This window comes from Leiobunum rupestre, chromosome 5, assembly GCF_980474605.1.
Source record: "Leiobunum rupestre chromosome 5, qqLeiRupe1.1.hap1, whole genome shotgun sequence".
NCBI lineage: Eukaryota > Metazoa > Arthropoda > Arachnida > Opiliones > Sclerosomatidae > Leiobunum > Leiobunum rupestre.
This window is the reverse complement of record NC_143388.1, coordinates 58,190,610-58,210,341: the sequence shown is the minus strand read 5'-3', so window position 1 is coordinate 58,210,341 and position 19,732 is coordinate 58,190,610. Positions and strand designations below refer to the sequence as shown.

General features: G+C 37.2%; 1 protein-coding gene across 3 annotated transcripts in view; it reads left to right on the top strand.

The window, feature by feature from the left end:
* The first annotated feature begins 279 nt into the window (after positions 1–279).
* The window catches only part of LOC149945394 (uncharacterized), a 109,371-nt gene continuing 89,918 nt past the window's right edge, over positions 280–19,732 (top strand). The window contains exon 1 of one of the 3 annotated variants that reach the window (XM_090175240.1): positions 280–537. The gene's annotated coding sequence lies outside the window, so the exon portion shown is untranslated. Of the gene's footprint in view, positions 542–1,753; positions 1,773–19,732 lie in introns of those variants that run through there. The other 2 variants (XM_090175241.1, XM_090175242.1) reach the window with 2 other exon arrangements.

Here is a 19,732-nt window from a genome sequence, read left to right as displayed (position 1 = left end):
TGTCTAAATATGAATGAATAAACTACTTCTGATAAAAATGACGTTTCGCGTTTAGCTCGTAAAGTGTAGCGCATTTTTTCCTGGGAAAAATAGCCGTTGTTCGGTCTAATTTACGTGATAAAAAATGGTTAATAACGTAATCCTCTCTCTACTCGCGCTAGAAGCGCCGCTTTGGCCAATCAGATCGCTCTATTGTTGGCGCCAAAAAATCGATAGCAGCGCCAGTAGGAGGAGAGCGTCGGGGAATCGCGCGTTTTAAACTTTTCGTCTGCTATTAGCCGCACGCGACATTTCGAGTTGTTTTCGTCAGGTGTGTTTCCCCGGCGTCGGTCACCTGTGTCGAAGGCTCTCGCTCTCTCTCCAGTCAAAAAGTCAACGCGAAAATTTTACTTTACGTCAATTTTAACTTCATTGCTCGTGGTTTCGAGACTATTAATACGAAAATGTCGCCCTGAAATCGGGAATTATGTGAAAATATTGGAGCGTCGAAATTGTCAGCTTTAACAAAGGGGCTTCTCTCTGCAGCCGTCATATCTAGTAAGTCTTCTTTTTCGGTGTTGGCTTTTTCGCGCGGATTACGCTCGTGTTGAAAGGGTTCTTCATTGATTAGCTACCTAGTTTCGTTTCGTCTTTGGTTAGTATTCATTTTGGTTTGTTTCGTAGAAATTTCGAACTAGCAAGTTTTTACGACCCACCCAATCATAGCTATTTTGTAAATGTTTTTGCGTATTGTGAAATAAATAATCAACCGTATATTATTATGTCTCCCAAAAATTCTTTGAAAACCACTCGTTTTAAATTATCTTAGAAGTTAATAGAAAAAATTAGTACGATATTTATTCATATGGTTAAATAAGGACTTTTTCTGACCTATAACTGAATTGATCTTTGATGTTTTGAAGTCTCTTATGTTTGCGAAACGCTGATGTGTAGTCAGTCTCAAGTAGCTTTGAATGGGCATAAATTGTGTTGTAACGATTCAAAAGTACCTTAAAATCAAGGATTGTCGTTTTAAACTAAGATTTTAAGGAACTACAATTTGCTTAAAATAGTTTTATGCAAGTTATAAACATATTTTTATGGTTTTTTTAATTAAAATATATTTTCACGGCAATTAAAGTAAACAAGGTTTTGTATGGTTTTTAGTTACATTTAAACAGTTTATAATTATAATGTTTAATATACCATGTTTGCCTCCCCCGTTCTAAGTTGACATAAAGCCTGTTGTCCGAGAACCTGCATCGGCATGCAGTAAGAAAACATAAAAGTGGAATTACCGTTCATTTGACCAAATAACAGAAAAACCGAATTAAAATAAATTCGCTTTCTTACGGCCGTTTAAAATAACAATTTGTAGGGCCAAAATCACCTAAATGACCTATAGGTATCGTATATTACGTATTTTGACACGGCGCGGTTGAACATTAGACCTCGCGCGAAAAAGATTCGCAATTTCCTCGACGAGAAAGTGCTGTACAGAAAAAAAATATCAGTTTGAACCGCGAACAAAACCAATTTAAAACTCGTCGCGAAATGGCCTTTTTCGCCGCAGACCACAAAAAAAGACCTCGCGAGAGAAAAGAGTGCAAAAAAGTTATTTTAGGCCTTAGATAACACTTCCATTTTGTCTCAATTCGCGAAGAAAACCGCGATGGACAATGGACACCTATTCCATTTCCGGAGACTATTTTGGATTCGCGGACCTATACCTTAGCCGACAGCCAGTTCCAAAGCGAAGGGTGTAGGGGTTGTACGCTGTAGAGAGATGTCAGGTGAGATTCGATTTCCAATAGGGTATTTTGTCCACATGGCCGGGGGCCTTTAATCGGCGGGTCTGAAGAAACTGTTAGCGCCGAAAATTTTTATTTCCTCGCCGGTACTCTGAAAGATACAAATCGGGTTTCCCTTTTCATTGACACCCCTCTTGGCCCTCCTCACGTGTGATGACCAGGGGCGTATTATCGTTCATTCCTTCGCCTATAGTCCTAGCTTCTTCTTCTCCGTACGGGCACTCGAGATTTTCGACCAACTTTTTCTTTATACGGAATTCTGACGTTTTTATGACCTGTACTTGGAGAAAATATTTATAAGCAATATTTCCAGAAATTTCAAAAGTTTTTAAGACATATTTACAATGGCCCTCGCTTCACTATATTTGAAATCGCTGGAGCCTGTTAGCGCTATTAAAGGCGGGGCTTCGTTGAAATATAGTTCATTATATAAAGTAATATTGAGAAGTCTGTAGTAATATTATTTTAGAGGCAAGTTAAATATATTTTCTTGACACTGAAATGGACTAAAACTTTAAAGGGCTTGAGATTGTTTTGATAAAATATTTAAAATCGCTGGTGCCTGTTAGCGCTATTAAAGGCGGGGATCTTAGGGCTTCGTTGAAATATAGTTCATTATATCCAGTAATATTGAGAAGTCTGTAGTAATATTATTTTAGAGGTAAGTTAAATATATTTTTTTGACACTGAAATGGACTAAAACTTTAAAGGACTTGAGATTGTTTTGACAAAATAATATTTTTGATATTAAAATACGTAGATTCGAAAGTCGGTGAGTGACAATTCCCTAACCCCTATGTTATGAAGACCTGACTTTCCCCACATCAAAATGTCGTCTACTCAAGTCTTTTTCTCTCAAAAAGGAGCGTCTTCGCAAAATATGGGAAAAGATATTTTCTATCACTGACTTTCAAAATCGATCTATTTAAATTTAAAATAACTAGCAATATCCCCTTTTACGTTTAAAATAGCGTTGTAAGTCGGAAAATTTTCCGTATTTTTCCGAAAAGGTTTCATTCCATGATTAGTCTAATATATTGTTTGCAAATTTAAATGAAGCAGCATTTTCGCCTAATTTTTTCAAATCTGAAAGTAAAACTAAACGTCTAGACTAGTTTAAACTGGTTAACAATGTAACACTGTTAATGTTTTGTATGTTTACTGATATTAGACATTTTATATCGATAAAAAGATGAAAACATTAAAAACCCTTAAAAAGTAATTGGTTTCAATTTCTTATTTTTTGGAAATTTTTCCGCATTTTATTTTTCCGGAAAATTATCAACACTAGTTTAAAAGGACATAACAGCCTTGTTTAGAAAGAATATGCAACCCAAGACTAACTATTGGACCGAATTCTTGATTTTTCTGTGTAAATTAACGCGTTGATTTTTCTTCGCGAGCTTAATTGCAAAGTCCGTAAGTTGTGAGATCATTGTGCATTTATTATCAACAAAATATTAACACTCAATGAAGTTTAGTAGTTTCAGGTGTAAAATGGATTTAGGGTATAAGTCGTTGATTTAACATTGACACCCGATATTTTACTTTTCTACGAAGGCATTGTGTTGAAAATAGTTTTGTTAATTTCAAGTTAATGTTTTAAAAATGTGATAAATCTCCTAATTAACGATTAAATTGAGAAATACCTACACAATTTTAAACCCCAAAGGAGAGTGATTATTAATTAGAAATGAATTGGTTATTGCCACCACTCCCAAATTATTGAAACACACGTGTGACTTTTCGAATTATAATTATAATCTAGATTATTTTTAGCATTAGATAAACTATAGTAACAAACCCATCTGACACAACCGTGAACTCCCTGTACAGATCGTACCTCACTCTACTTTGAATCGAGTTAAAGGTGAATCTCGCCTCTAGTATAGCTATCATAACAGTTCTCATCCCCGATGAATTTTCGTTCTAGTATCTCAAACGCGAATCCATTGACAGCGCCGTCTTCGCCGAGTGGAAGGTACAATCTGCGTGCCAGGCTGGTCGCCTTAAGTGTACGTGCGGATATCACCGCGTAACGGCTTTCGGGCCGCCGAGTTGTCCCTCCCCTGAGAACGGCTTCACCTGTCTGACCGTTCCGACAATGGCTTGACCACGGGGAAGAGCGCCCCCCCCGTCCTCTCATAATGACCAAACGGTCTTTGTCCGAGGGAAGAAGGGCTTTTTTATCGCTTTTCTTTTTGGTGGCGGCGTGCGGCGATTGAATGACAATGAGCTAAAAGAGCCCCTTTCGCTTCGCCGGGCCACGATTCGTCTCTGATAAATAAATATTTGCTCGTTGTTGCTTTGATTGGCCCCGTTTCCGGGCTCCGATGTGTCCTCGGACCCGCGAGAAATACCTCCGCGGTAGCTGCCACTAAAAGGGGGCTGCCCCGGTCCCTGCTAATTTGTTTCCGCTGGCGTCGTCGGACTGAATGCTTTGTGCTGGCGTTAGTTTGAACTGCGAGGTAAAGATTCCCACCAGGAAGTCTTTTTTTCAAAGCTTTTTGGGTCTTAAAAGGTTAGCCAACGACACAGGGTTCCATAAACTATAGGAAATGTTTGAACTATCAGGGGTGTGTTTGCGTTAAGGAAATTTTCATTGAAGGATTCAGTGTGCTTGGAACAAAATTTTAGCTTGGGGATTCCGTGTGCCCTTTGAACTAAATTTTCAATTACTGATTCCGTGCGCCTTTGAACTAAATTTTCAATTACTGATTCCGTGCGCCTTTGAACTAAATTTTCAATTACTGATTCCGTGCGCCTTTGAACTAAATTTTCAATTACTGATTCCGTGCGCCTTTGAACTAAATTTTCAATTAGGGATTCCGTGCGCCCTTTGAACTAAATTTTCAATTAGGGATTCCGTGCGCCCTTTGAACTAAATTTTCAATTAGGGATTCCGTGCGCCCTTTGAACCAAATTTTCAATTAGGGATTCCGTGTGCCCTTTGAACCAAATTTTCAATTAGGTATTCCGTGTGCCCTTTGAACCAAATTTTCAATTAGGTATTCCGTGTGCCCTTTGAACCAAATTTTCAATTAGGTATTCCGTGTGCCCTTTGAACCAAATTTTCAATTAGGTATTCCGTGTGCCCTTTGAACCAAATTTTCAATTAGGGATTCCGTGTGCCCTTTGAACCAAATTTTCAATTAGGGATTCCGTGTGCCCTTTGAACCAAATTTTCAATTAGGGATTCCGTGTGCCCTTTGAACCAAATTTTCAATTAGGGATTCCGTGTGCCCTTTGAACCAAATTTTCAATTAGGGATTCCGTGTGCCCTTTGAACCAAATTTTCAATTAGGGATTCCGTGTGCCCTTTGAACCAAATTTTCAATTAGCCTGGATTCCGTGTGCCCTTTGAACCAAATTTTCAATTAGCCTGGATTCCGTGTGCCCTTTGAACCAAATTTTCAATTAGCCTGGATTCCGTGTGCCCTTTGAACCAAATTTTCAATTAGCCTGGATTCCGTGTGCCCTTTGAACTAAATTTTCAATTAGGGATTCCGTGCGCCCTTTGAACCAAATTTTCAATTAGGGATTCCGTGCGCCCTTTGAACCAAATTTTCAATTAGGGATTCCGTGTGCTTTGTACAAATATTAATTTGTATAAGTGTTGAAAATTTACTTCGGCAAATAGCCACTGTGTTTATCATTAAATTTCAAGTTATAGGCAAATTTGGTACGGGTTAAATTTCTCTAATACTCGCTCGCGTGCCTGGGCTTCCCGCTGTCCAAGTGACAGATTGCTTATTCAATCTCATTTTGCGATTGAGTCCGGCTCAACATAAAGCAATGTATTTTTTTTTGTAAATATTTTAATAATGTTTTGGCTCCCGCGTGTCCGAGTGGTGCTTGAGAAGTCGGAAAGTAATTGTTCCGGCCCAACGCCGTCCCGACCCGCCTCTTGGAGCTTTTTTTTGACAATCGGAGCGCGAATGTCAGCGTTTTCCCGTCCGCCTCTCTTCAACACGCTGCCCTCGTAACCCTTTCAACACCCCGAAATGGGTCCTCCAACCCTCTGCCCAACCCGCTCCCCTTACGCGTCCCTGTCTTTCAAATCAAAATTAATTTTTCGCTTCTCAAATAGAGCGTTCTACGAAATCGGCCCAAAACCGGCCAAACTTTTCATTCAGACTATAGAGCTAGTTCAGCAGGACTAACAACGTTTGTTATTATTTGGTTTAAGAGAATTCGGCTTATGTCCTGTCTTTATATGAATATTTTAGAGACGTACCTTTTAGGAGTTGTAGGAGGGATCCTAGGTGTTGAAGTATGTTTGGGGTTAAGAATATTTTCATGATCTAAGTTTATTTTTATACCCGTGGATTTGGAACTAGTATTTTGCTTATTTGCCATCATACATTTATTACAAATATCATTTAAAATAAGAAATCTGCGTGGAAAGCCTTTTTTCCGGAAAATTTTCCGTATTTTTCCGAAAAAAATTAAAAAGTTTTCATTCCATGATTAGTCTAATATATTGTTTGCAAATTAAAATGAAGCGGCATTTTCACCTAATTTTTTCGAATCTACAAGTAAAACTAAACCTCTAGACTAGTTTACACTGATTAACAATGTAACACTTTTAATGTTTTGTAGTATGTATACTGATATTAGACATTTTATATCGATAAAGTTAAAAACATTAAAAACCCTTAAAAAGTAATTTTTGTTTCAATTTTTTCTTTTTCCGATTTGCGGAAACTTTTCTGGAAATTTCTCCGCATTTTATTTTTCCGGAAAATTAACAACACTGGCGCGATTGAAGCTCCCCCCGGTGACGTTTTTCCTTCCCCCTTTCGTGCCGGGAGATAATTAGACCATGATAGCCGCGGACCGTTTGAATGTAGTCATAATATCTAAGTATGAACAAGAATTTATTCCTACTTACAAGGAGATGACCCGAGGTGATTTGCACCGATTTTGTTTAAATTCGGGGGATAAGTATACATTTATGTAACTTCAAATTAGCCAAATGGAGAAGTTTCGACGGGCTTTAGTTTGACCATGGCAACCGAAAAGGTTTTTGATTACTTAAAATCTACTTTTTCCAAAGAAAATTAACATGGTGAATTCACTGATTTTTTAAAAAAAAAATTATATATTAAAACAATAAATTATATTAAAAAAATTGTACATTGGGTAAATTCAGGTTAATTTAGGTAAATGAGTATATAGTTTTTAATATAATTAATTTTTTATATTTTAAAAGTCTGCGATTTCTTCCGAGGGGTCGGACACTAGCCATTATGTTGTACGGGATTTCGGGATTTCGTAGAGATTTTGGCGATTTTATAAGTACTTTTTGAAGTGGTTTTGGGATTTCAATGTTAATTTACCATAGAGAGAGTTAAAAGATTTTGCGATTTTCGACAAAGTGTACGGCATTTTGGTAAATGTCCGACTCCTCGATTTCTCCATGTTAATTTCCACAGGGAAAGGTAGATTTTAAGTAATCAAAAACAAAAGCCCGTCGAAACTTTTCCTTTGGGGAAATTTTCAGTTACGTAAAGGTCTACTTATCCCCCGAATTTAAACAAAATCGGTGAAAATCAGCTCGGCTCGTCTCCTTGTTAGTACCATAGGTTGAAAATATTAGCGAATAAGTACCATAGGTTGGCTACACATTTGGGCGACTGTTGCAAAAGTATGCTTGGCGAGGATTCGACCATAGAAGTTATATTGAAAATGGAATAACTTTATGGCAAACTATCCCGAATAAGATTAAATTGTCCTACTTGACATAGTTTTAACGAAAGTGTTTTAAAATATAAGATTCTAGTGATACTTGAAATTGTGTTAGGTGTTTAATTTAATATCGGAGACCCTTTTGTAAAGCAGTCTTATGTACTGAAAAGGTTATCTCAATAAAAAAATCTTTTATTATTATTATTGGCAAATTCTAGACAAACTTACTTTTGCAACAGGCTCTGTCTATCGGTCTCCACCGGATGGTTGGGGCTCCAGTCTTCCTAAATCACTGCAAAATTAACTAGTGGAAAACACCGAATGTATTTCGAAAATCAGTAAACAGGGGTAGCCAGAAATTAGTCAAGGGGGGGGGGAAATTTTATGTGATTGGTAAGAGGGGGTCAAGAAGGGGGTGGCAATTTAGTACAGTCAAAGGTAGACCCAAGGGGGGGGGGGGTTGTACACGGAAACCCCCCCTTGGCTACGCCACGGGGGGTAGCCCCTTACTTCCAATAAAGTTAATTCTTTTAAAAAGCTCTAATTATAAAATGTTTTTAAATTTTCTTAAATTTTATATCCATATTTAGGTATATACCTATTTTAAAGTTTAACCATGTCATGTTAACGACTTCATCCGCATAATTTTTCTGTCGGATTCTGTGAATTTCATTTTTATACTTTCTGATTAAGAAACTAGACAACATGAAAAAAAAAACTTCGAAACGTCCCGATTATGGAATTTGTATACTCCTTATTCTTATTTTTCGGTGGACGAAATAGGTAGTATCAAAAGTAAATGTCCCTTCTAAAAGAAGTATCCATTTGCATATCTCCCGATAATGTTGTTTGCTTCCTAAGCTATCGCCTTGTTTTAAAAATACGTTTTTGAATTAAAATTAACGGGAAATACATAAAATACTATATTCTAAAACTATTAATACTATATTCTAAAACTATTAATACTATATTCTAAAACTATTAATACTATATTCTAAAATTATTAATACTATATTCTAAAATTATTAATACTATATTCTAAAATTATTAATACTATATTCTAAAATTATTAATACTATATTCTAAAATTATTAATACTATATTCTAAAATTATTAATAGGGGGAAAATTAGGTTTTTAAATAACTAAATTGGCAAGGTAGGTAAATGAGCTTCTTGGGAACCTCTCACCTATGAGGTATATTACCTAGTTTAGTTTTAAGAAAATAATATAAACAAGACAAGCTACTTAAGGTTACTAATATTACTTATGTTAGTACTCTATCCGGACGCGCGGGGGGGGGGGGGGTGCGTTGGGGAGAAAATGTCAATTAGGGGCGCTTGGCGGAATAAAACAGAGGCACGTCCGTCAGGGAAACTGGCGATACCTTTTCCTGTTAACAAGTTCTTTGCCTTCATTTGAATACAAGCCCACCTCCAACAGAACCCGGGGGGGAGTAAGTAGTCCCTTCGGTCGCCTTCGACCATACGCGCCAAGCTATTTTCAAGGGGTACGTAGGCTCTGGGCGCGGACTGACAGGCGAGTGGCGACTGACCACGGGGCTGTCCGTCTTGATATCCGAATGGGAAATGGCCTTGCCGTGACCTCCTCAGTCGGTCATTTAGTCCAATTTTCGTTTCGCGACGAGTGCGCGGTCGTAGCGCGTGGTGTGATAGCCTTTGACGTTGCCATAGCGACGGGGAATTGTTTGCGGCTACTCCATTGGCCAACTGAGCCGAGGCTGCCACGCCGAATACTATTTCCTGGCCTTCAGAGGCTTCAGTCGCTATTTTTCGACGCCTAATGGTCGTTTAGACGTCTAGCGAATGCTACCCCCCCCCCCGTTGAACGTTGCATGGTGGGAGGTTGTAAAGTGAAAATTCGATATCCAATGTGCCCCCCCCCCCCCTCAGTGCCAACTCTATACCGCTCATTACATTAGCTATAGTTCGACGCCACATCGAACAGACTTCGGCACTGACCCTGCTCGTTGGGTAATTGCCAGGTGGGGTGTAAACATGTAGATTTCACGTGACGTTGCTTGAATTTATGGCGAATGTTTAAAACTATTTAAAACCAGAGTGTAAAGATTGAAATTAATTCATTTAAATAATTTTATTGACCAGGATGTTTAAAACTATTTAAAACAAGAGTGTAAAGATTGATATTATTTAATTTAAATAATTTTATTGACCAGGATCCTTTTGTAAAAAAGTTTTTCTTAAAAGTCATTCCAATAAAGAAGCATTATTGTTATTATTTTTTATTATATTATAGTTATTATCACGCAATTTCAAATTTTTATGATTATATTACTGTTATTATCACGTAATTTCAAATTTTTATTATTATATTATTGTTATCACACAATTTCAAATTTTTATTATTATATTATTGTTATCACGCAATTTCAAATTTTTATTATTATATTATTGTTATCACACAATTTCAAATTTTTATTATTACGTTATTATCACGCAATTTCAAATTTTTGTTATTATATTGTTATTATCACGCAATTTCAAATTATTATATTGTTATTATCACACAATTTCAAATTTTTATTATATTGTTATCACACAATTTCAAATTATTTTGTTATTATCACACAATTTCAATTTTTTATTATTATATTATTATTATCACGCAATTTAAAATTTTTGTTATTATATTGTTATCACGCAATTTCAAATTTTTATTATGTTATTATCACGCAATTTCAAATTTTTATTATGTTATTATCACGAAATTTCAAATTTTTATTATTATATTGTTTTTATCACGCAATTTCAAATTTTTATTATTATATTGTTATCACGCAATTTCAAATTATTATATTGTTATTATCACACAATTTCAATTTTTTATTATTATATTATTGTTATTATCACGCAATTTCAAATTTTTATTATTATATTGTTATCACGCAATTTCAAATTATTATATTGTTATTATCACGCAATTTCAAATTTTTGTTATTATATTGTTATCACACAATTTCAAATTTTTATTATTATATTGTTATTATCACGCAATTTCAAATTTTTATTATTGTATTATTGTTATCACACAATTTCAAATTATTATATTGTTATTATCACGCAATTTCAAATTTTTATTATTACGTTATTATCACGCAATTTCAAATTTTTGTTATTATATTGTTATTATCACGCAATTTCAAATTATTATATTGTTATTATCACGCAATTTCAAATTTTTATTATATTGTTATCACACAATTTCAAATTATTTTGTTATTATCACACAATTTCAATTTTTTATTATTATATTATTGTTATTATCACGCAATTTAAAATTTTTGTTATTATATTGTTATTATCACGCAATTTCAAATTTTTATTATGTTATTATCACGCAATTTCAAATTTTTATTATGTTATTATCACGAAATTTCAAATTTTTATTATTATATTGTTATTATCACACAATTTCAAATTTTTGTTATTATATTATTGTTATCACACAATTTCAAATTATTATATTGTTATTATCACGCAATTTCAAATTTTATTATTATATTGTTATTATCACGCAATTTCAAATTTTTATTATTATATTATTGTTATCACACAATTTCAAATTATTATATTGTTATTATCACGCAATTTAAAATTATTATATTGTTATTATCACGCAATTTAAAATTATTATATTGTTATTATCACACAATTTCAATTTTTTATTATTATATTATTGTTATTATCACGCAATTTCAAATTTTTATTATATTGTTATTATCACACAATTTCAATTTTTTATTATTATATTATTGTTATTATCACGCAATTTCAAATTTTTATATTATTGTTATTATCACGCAATTTCAAATTTTTATTATATTATTGTTATTATCACGCAATTTCAAATTTTTATTATATTGTTATTATCACACAATTTCAATTTTTTATTATTATATTATTGTTATTATCACGCAATTTCAAATTTTTATATTATTGTTATTATCACGCAATTTCAAATTTTTATTATATTATTGTTATTATCACGCAATTTCAAATTTTTATTATTATATTGTTATCACGCAATTTCAAATTATTATATTGTTATTATCACACAATTTAAATTTTTTATTATTATAATATTGTTATTATCACGCAATTTCAAATTTTTATTATTGTATTATTGTTAATATCACGCAATTTCAAATTTTTATTTTTATATTGTTATTGAATCTATGTAGTACTTCAAACTAAGAGCTTTTATTATTAAAATAAATCTTTATTTTGTTCTTAGATTTGTTTATTTTTAATTTAAAGAAATATCTTCAAAAATTGAAAACGCGGATAATGGTCAATTTTATCTTCAAGGTTTTTCCTAATTTTTTTGCTCGGGGTTTTAGCTAGCCCGCACGTCAAGCGTAACCTGATACTACATCTTAAAGTAATTATCATTACAGAGCTTGTGTATTGTAGCCAAAATTTCTGTATGTTACCAAAAGCTGTACCAAGATAGCTTGACGAAACGCCAATACAAAGCACTGTTTCTAGCGAGGGGAAGTTAACTCCAATGATTATTAGGACACCCTCGTATGATCAAATTATAATTAGATTAAAATTAAATCTGTAGCTTTGGCTTGACAAAGATTAAAAATTATTAAATCATGATTACATTTTGAATCAGGATTATTAGGACACCCTGTAACCTAGGAGCAACAAACACAGCACCCCACACAAGCAGAACGCAACCCGTCAAAAGTCGTGCAAGTTCTTTCGTACAGTTTTCATTAGTTAGACGCTTTAGCGCCTGCTGCCGTCGGAAGGGGAAAATTCCGAAATTGTCTTTCCCTCCGCCCGTAGAACCAAGGACAGTAGATAAAGGGACGAGAAAGTGTATTGGCGGCCTCTGTTGGAATATATCAACTAAAACGACCTAAACGCGAGGAGAGTTAGTTGTAAACAAAAAAAATGGCGGTCACCTAATTTTAGCGGTTCTTGACGAGGCTTAAGTGTTCAAAACAAATGGGCATTTTTTTATTTACGCTCGTAGTTTTATTTTTAATTTAACATCAAAATGGTAAAAACTAACTACAATAATACTGTCCATGGTGAACCACGTCTTAACAATGGCCGCGGTTTGTTTACATCTAACTCCCCGTGAATATGAAGACGTTTAAAATAGAATTTATTTTCCTGCTTTCTCGTCCTTGTATCTACTGTCCTTGGTAGAACTTACAGCGTAAAGGTTCGTCCAATGAAATTTGTACACAACACGGCCTTAGCGTGATTTAAGGCTGGCTGCGTTCTCCTTGTGTTTGTTGCTCCTAGCGGTAACAAAGTAATCTGCCCCTCTGTTTGGAGTGATCGTAAACGTTTCTGTTTATAAGTGGCGAAGTTTAACCACTGTTTTCATAATTGGGTCCTTAATTTTCTTAAGAAATATTGATTTTGTAACAAAATGAACTTGAAAAATTACTAAATATCTTCTACTTCTAGGTTAATTATCAATTTAAATTCATCTATCAAATTTGAAAATGCAAAAAATACTAAATCTGGTCCGTTTTCGGTTTTTTCTTATCGCCAGGGGACTGCGCCCCCCCCCCCTCAAAGATAACTGGGCTTCAACTGCTTTGGCCCCAACTTCTCCTACGCCACTGGTCTAAAAATCGAGGGGTAAGACAGTCTCAGATAATCTGTACACAGAGTTCGTGCATTGAGCATGTGTTAAAGGTACATATTTTTAAAGAGTTCGCGAGTTCCATTTAGCACTGTCAAAGGTACGGCACTGTACACAGAGTTCGCAGAGTGTTTTACCCCTCGCTAAAAATACACTTATGGAAGCTCTATGAACGATTACATTTTATGTCCATTTGTAAGCGCATTCCCCAGACGTTATGATTTGGTGAATTTGTCTTTGATTGGGCGAGCGCGCACCACCTCCCAACAAAACATTAGTTTACGTTCGTCCATGTTTCGCCATTTTCAGATTTCTTTTTAGTCTCTTAATATTCCCTCGATCGTTCGGTTTCGCACGCTATCCAGCGCGTAGAAAGTCCGCGAGTTTCCCATTTGTGGATTCCGTGAATTGTTCACATTATACCAGATTTCTTTTCTTTCTCGTACTTTTGGACGATATTGTTTTGCCAGTAAAACGCGTGAAATGAGTTACGTTATTTTTCTGTCGCTACGGGGAATCGAGAGAACGCTGTTTGTGAATTTGGGACGTATTTATTGCCCGGCTAAAGTGGTATTTATGGAAAGATGATTTGAAATCGATACAGTCTAGAATGGACGCCGCCTATATTACGATTGAAGCCCGACGTGACCCGTATCGAAAATACGGAGACTTTTTGTAATAGGTGGAGTATTTTCGCTTGTTCTGGAACAAAAGGATTACACCTTTTACGCAACCCGGGAGAAGTATACGGGCCCCGGTAAAATTGAATTCCGGGCCCCAAAGGGAACCGTTACAACTGGAGGTAGTTAATACTTATTCGGAGAGTAACCCGGGAAAAGAACACGGGCGCCGGTAAAGTGAAATTCCGGGCCCAAAAGAGAACCGTTACAACTGCGGATAGTTAATACTTTTTCGGAGAAAAATTCGGTAAACGTACACTAGTACATGGGCCCCGGTAAAATTGAATTCCGGGCCCCAATGGGAACCGTTACAACTGGGGATAATTAATATTTTTCGGAGAAAAATTCGGAAAACGTACACTAGTACATGGGCCCCGGTAAAATTGAATTCCGGGCCCCAATGGGAACCGTTACAACTGCGGATAGTTAATACTTTTTCGGAGAAAAATTCGGAAAACGTACACTAGTACATGGGCCCCGGTAAAATTGAATTCCGGGCCCCAATGGGAACCGTTACAACTGGGGATAATTAATATTTTTCGGAGAAAAATTCGGTAAACGTACACTAGTACATGGGCCCCGGTAAAATTGAATTCCGGGCCCCAAAGGGAACCGTTACAACTGGAGGTAGTTAATACTTAGTCGGAGAGTAACCCGGGAAAAGAACACGGGCGCCGGTAAAGTGAAATTCCGGGCCCCAATGGGAACCGTTACAACTGGGGATAATTAATATTTTTCGGAGAAAAATTCGGAAAACGTACACTAGTACATGGGCCCCGGTAAAATTGAATTCCGGGCCCCAATGGGAACCGTTACAACTGCGGATAGTTAATACTTTTTCGGAGAAAAATTCGGTAAACGTACACTAGTACATGGGCCCCGGTAAAATTGAATTCCGGGCCCCAAAGGGAACCGTTACAACTGGAGGTAGTTAATACTTATTCGGAGAGTAACCCGGGAAAAGAACACGGGCGCCGGTAAAGTGAAATTCCGGGCCCTAAAGAGAACCGTTACAACTGCGGATAGTTAATACTTTTTCGGAGAAAAATTCGGAAAACGTACACTAGTACATGGGCCCCGGTAAAATTGAATTCCGGGCCCCAATGGGAACCGTTACAACTGGGGATAATTAATATTTTTCGGAGAAAAATTCGGTAAACGTACACTAGTACATGGGCCCCGGTAAAATTGAATTCCGGGCCCCAAAGGGAACCGTTACAACTGGAGGTAGTTAATACTTATTCGGAGAGTAACCCGGGAAAAGAACACGGGCGCCGGTAAAGTGAAATTCCGGGCCCTAAAGAGAACCGTTACAACTGCGGATAGTTAATACTTTTTCGGAGAAAAATTCGGAAAACGTACACTAGTACATGGGCCCCGGTAAAATTGAATTCCGGGCCCCAATGGGAACCGTTACAACTGGGGATAATTAATATTTTTCGGAGAAAAATTCGGTAAACGTACACTAGTACATGGGCCCCGGTAAAATTGAATTCCGGGCCCCTAAGGGAACCGTTACAACTGGAGGTAGTTAATACTTATTCGGAGAGTAACCCGGGAAAAGAACACGGGCGCCGGTAAAGTGAAATTCCGGGCCCTAAAGAGAACCGTTACAACTGCGGATAGTTAATACTTTTTCGGAGAAAAATTCGGAAAACGTACACTAGTACATGGGCCCCGGTAAAATTGAATTCCGGGCCCCAATGGGAACCGTTACAACTGGGGATAATTAATATTTTTCGGAGAAAAATTCGGTAAACGTACACTAGTACATGGGCCCCGGTAAAATTGAATTCCGGGCCCCAAAGGGAACCGTTACAACTGGAGGTAGTTAATACTTATTCGGAGAGTAACCCGGGAAAAGAACACGGGCGCCGGTAAAGTGAAATTCCGGGCCCTAAAGAGAACCGTTACAACTGCGGATAGTTAATACTTTTTCGGAGAAAAATTCGGAAAACGTACACTAGTACATGGGCCCCGGTAAAATTGAATTCCGGGCCCCAATGGGAACCGTTACAACTGGGGATAATTAATATTTTTCGGAGAAAAATTCGGTAAACGTACACTAGTACATGGGCCCCGGTAAAATTGAATTCCGGGCCCCAATGGGAACCGTTACAACTGGGGATAATTAATATTTTTCGGAGAAAAATTCGGTAAACGTACACTAGTACATGGGCCCCGGTAAAATTGAATTCCGGGCCCCAAAGGGAACCGTTACAACTGGAGGTAGTTAATACTTATTCGGAGAGTAACCCGGGAAAAGAACACGGGCGCCGGTAAAGTGAAATTCCGGGCCCTAAAGAGAACCGTTACAACTGAAGGTAGTTAATACTTATTCGGAGAGTAACCCGGGAAAAGAACACGGGCGCCGGTAAAGTGAAATTCCGGGCCCTAAAGAGAACCGTTACAACTGCGGATAGTTAATACTTTTTCGGAGAAAAATTCGGAAAACGTACACTAGTACATGGGCCCCGGTAAAATTGAATTCCGGGCCCCAAAGGGAACCGTTACAACTGGAGGTAGTTAATACTTATTCGGAGAGTAACCCGGGAAAAGAACACGGGCGCCGGTAAAGTGAAATTCCGGGCCCGAAAGAGAACCGTTACAACTGAAGGTAGTTAATACTTATTCGGAGAGTAACCCGGGAAAAGAACACGGGCGCCGGTAAAGTGAAATTCCGGGCCCTAAAGAGAACCGTTACAACTGAAGGTAGTTAATACTTATTCGGAGAGTAACCCGGGAAAAGAACACGGGCGCCGGTAAAGTGAAATTCCGGGCCCTAAAGAGAACCGTTACAACTGCGGATAGTTAATACTTTTTCGGAGAAAAATTCGGAAAACGTACACTAGTACATGGGCCCCGGTAAAATTGAATTCCGGGCCCCAAAGGGAACCGTTACAACTGGAGGTAGTTAATACTTATTCGGAGAGTAACCCGGGAAAAGAACACGGGCGCCGGTAAAGTGAAATTCCGGGCCCGAAAGAGAACCGTTACAACTGAAGGTAGTTAATACTTATTCGGAGAGTAACCCGGGAAAAGAACACGGGCGCCGGTAAAGTGAAATTCCGGGCCCTAAAGAGAACCGTTACAACTGCGGATAGTTAATACTTTTTCGGAGAAAAATTCGGAAAACGTACACTAGTACATGGGCCCCGGTAAAATTGAATTCCGGGCCCCAATGGGAACCGTTACAACTGGGGATAATTAATATTTTTCGGAGAAAAATTCGGTAAACGTACACTAGTACATGGGCCCCGGTAAAATTGAATTCCGGGCCCCAATGGGAACCGTTAAAACTGGGGATAATTAATATTTTTCGGAGAAAAATTCGGTAAACGTACACTAGTACATGGGCCCCGGTAAAATTGAATTCCGGGCCCCAAAGGGAACCGTTACAACTGGAGGTAGTTAATACTTATTCGGAGAGTAACCCGGGAAAAGAACACGGGCGCCGGTAAAGTGAAATTCCGGGCCCTAAAGAGAATCGTTACAACTGCGGATAGTTAATACTTTTTCGGAGAAAAATTCGGAAAACGTACACTAGTACATGGGCCCCGGTAAAATTGAATTCCGGGCCCCAATGGGAACCGTTACAACTGGGGATAATTAATATTTTTCGGAGAAAAATTCGGTAAACGTACACTAGTACATGGGCCCCGGTAAAATTGAATTCCGGGCCCCAAAGGGAACCGTTACAACTGGGGATAATTAATATTTTTCGGAGAAAAATTCGGTAAACGTACACTAGTACATGGGCCCCGGTAAAATTGAATTCCGGGCCCCAAAGGGAACCGTTACAACTGGGGATAATTAATATTTTTCGGAGAAAAATTCGGTAAACGTACACTAGTACATGGGCCCCGGTAAAATTGAATTCCGGGCCCCAAAGGGAACCGTTACAACTGGAGGTAGTTAATACTTTTTCGGAGAAACCCGGGAGAAGTAGACCTTATACAACTTTTGTTCAGTCCCGGGCCCCTAGGTTGCAGGGGCCCTGGTAATTTGTACCTCCTCTCTTTTCGGGCCCGAGAAATAGTCTACACCATCCCCTATTAGTCAAGCTCAGAGTTATGGGGCTTCAGTTCTTACTCTTCCTCAAAAGGAGAATGCAAACTGATAAAAATCGCCTGTTTATCCTGAATTTATCTGATAAAATGGCCACAGGCAGCCATTTTGCGAACTATTCGCGACTAGTGAAATGACGACATAGGGCTACAGTGCTACACCTCTTACGGTCTTACCCAATTCCAAAATCGCGGAACAAGCGAAAAGTATCCACCTATTGTTTTCGTGTCGTTAAAAGTATAAGCGTATGATTTTGAATCGACAGTTACGGCGAATTTGCACCTAAATGGAGTGATTAAGACCCGTTATATAACGTGATATAATATTTATGGGTAATTTTCATAATGCGTTGAAATTTTACAATAGGATTTGAAATTTTAATGGCACTCTTGAGTCTTTGGCGGCTATAGAAATTAAAATTTAATGTGTAATGGGCAGATTATTTGGATTAACTTTAAAGTGATCCAATTATCATAATGCTTTTGTGTACGATCCGTGCCGATCCTGAAAACGGAAATTTTCATATTTGCCGTTTAAAATTTATTACGCATAGGATTAAATTTCACGACCCTTTGAGTTACAGATTTGGAAACTTTGGAGGGATATGTTTTACACCACTGCTAGGGACCCCTATTATTAGGGACGGGACGGGACGGGAGCGAGTGGGTAGTCACTGGTACAACGTGTTTGTACACCTGATTACTGAACTTGCGCAATTGTTCTAACAATTCCATTGATTTCGATGATTTCCAGCGACTTGAAAGGGGTGTAAATTGGGCCCCTTAATCAGTGGCGTAGCTAGTATGGGCCCCCCCTAGCTACGCCACCGCCCTTAATCACACTGCTTCTAGAGGCCCCAAGTAGTACGAACGCCTCTCTGCACCACTTTGATATAAATCAAATGGTTTGGAACCTTGTTTTTAATCAAGTTATTTTGGAACCTTGTTTTTAATCAAGTTATTTTGGAACCTTGTTTTTAATCAAGTTATTTTGGAACCTTTTTTATCAAATCGCTTCGAAGACTTCCTAAATTAAAAACCAACTTCATTAAATACACATAAGTAATGTTTTATTAATGAAATAACGTCGCCAAATTTTTCTCATCCAATTTTAATGAATCTTACGTAGTAAAACAAAGTTGTAAAGTTCGCGACACCTCAGCGAAGCCCCGCGTTTCCTCGCCGAAATGTTCCTTTCCGGTTTGGTCGAGAGCGTTTTAGGCCTTATAACAACAATCTTTGTCGGCGGTGGTCTGGCTAAAATTAAAACGACGCCGGGACACTGCATAAATTACGAAATAAATGATGAGTGTAATTTTAATTCTGCCGAGGGCAATTAGTTTCCGACGAGTCAAAACGAAAAAAGTTGTGCCGGAGAGCGGCTAATCTTAAAAATGTGGGAACCTTAATGACTGGCTTCGTATCATAAATTTCCTCTCAAGAATAATAAAAGAGAAAAATGCGAATTTTTCTAAAAACCGAGGCTTAACTACGACAGCTTAACCAGAGGAAAAAAGTAAGTCTTCTTCAACCTGTTTCTCTCCATTTTTATTTACTATCAAATTAACCTGTCTCCCGCCCTTTTTTGGTTCAATTTAGATCCTTTGTCGCTGTTCGCTTAAAATTTTCCAGGCACAAAAATTAAAGTTAAAAAAAACAAGCGGCAAAGGCCGATTTTTTTTAATTTAGGAAATTGGGACGCGCAAGGTTCTGTATAAAGGTTAGAGAATTTAAAAATCATTAATTTTTTTATGTTTTAAAGTAATAATCTTGCCCCTTTGAGAATTTAAAGGAATATATTTTTGGTTTTATGGGCGGGGAAGTAGATGTTTGAAATTGAAATGAATGCT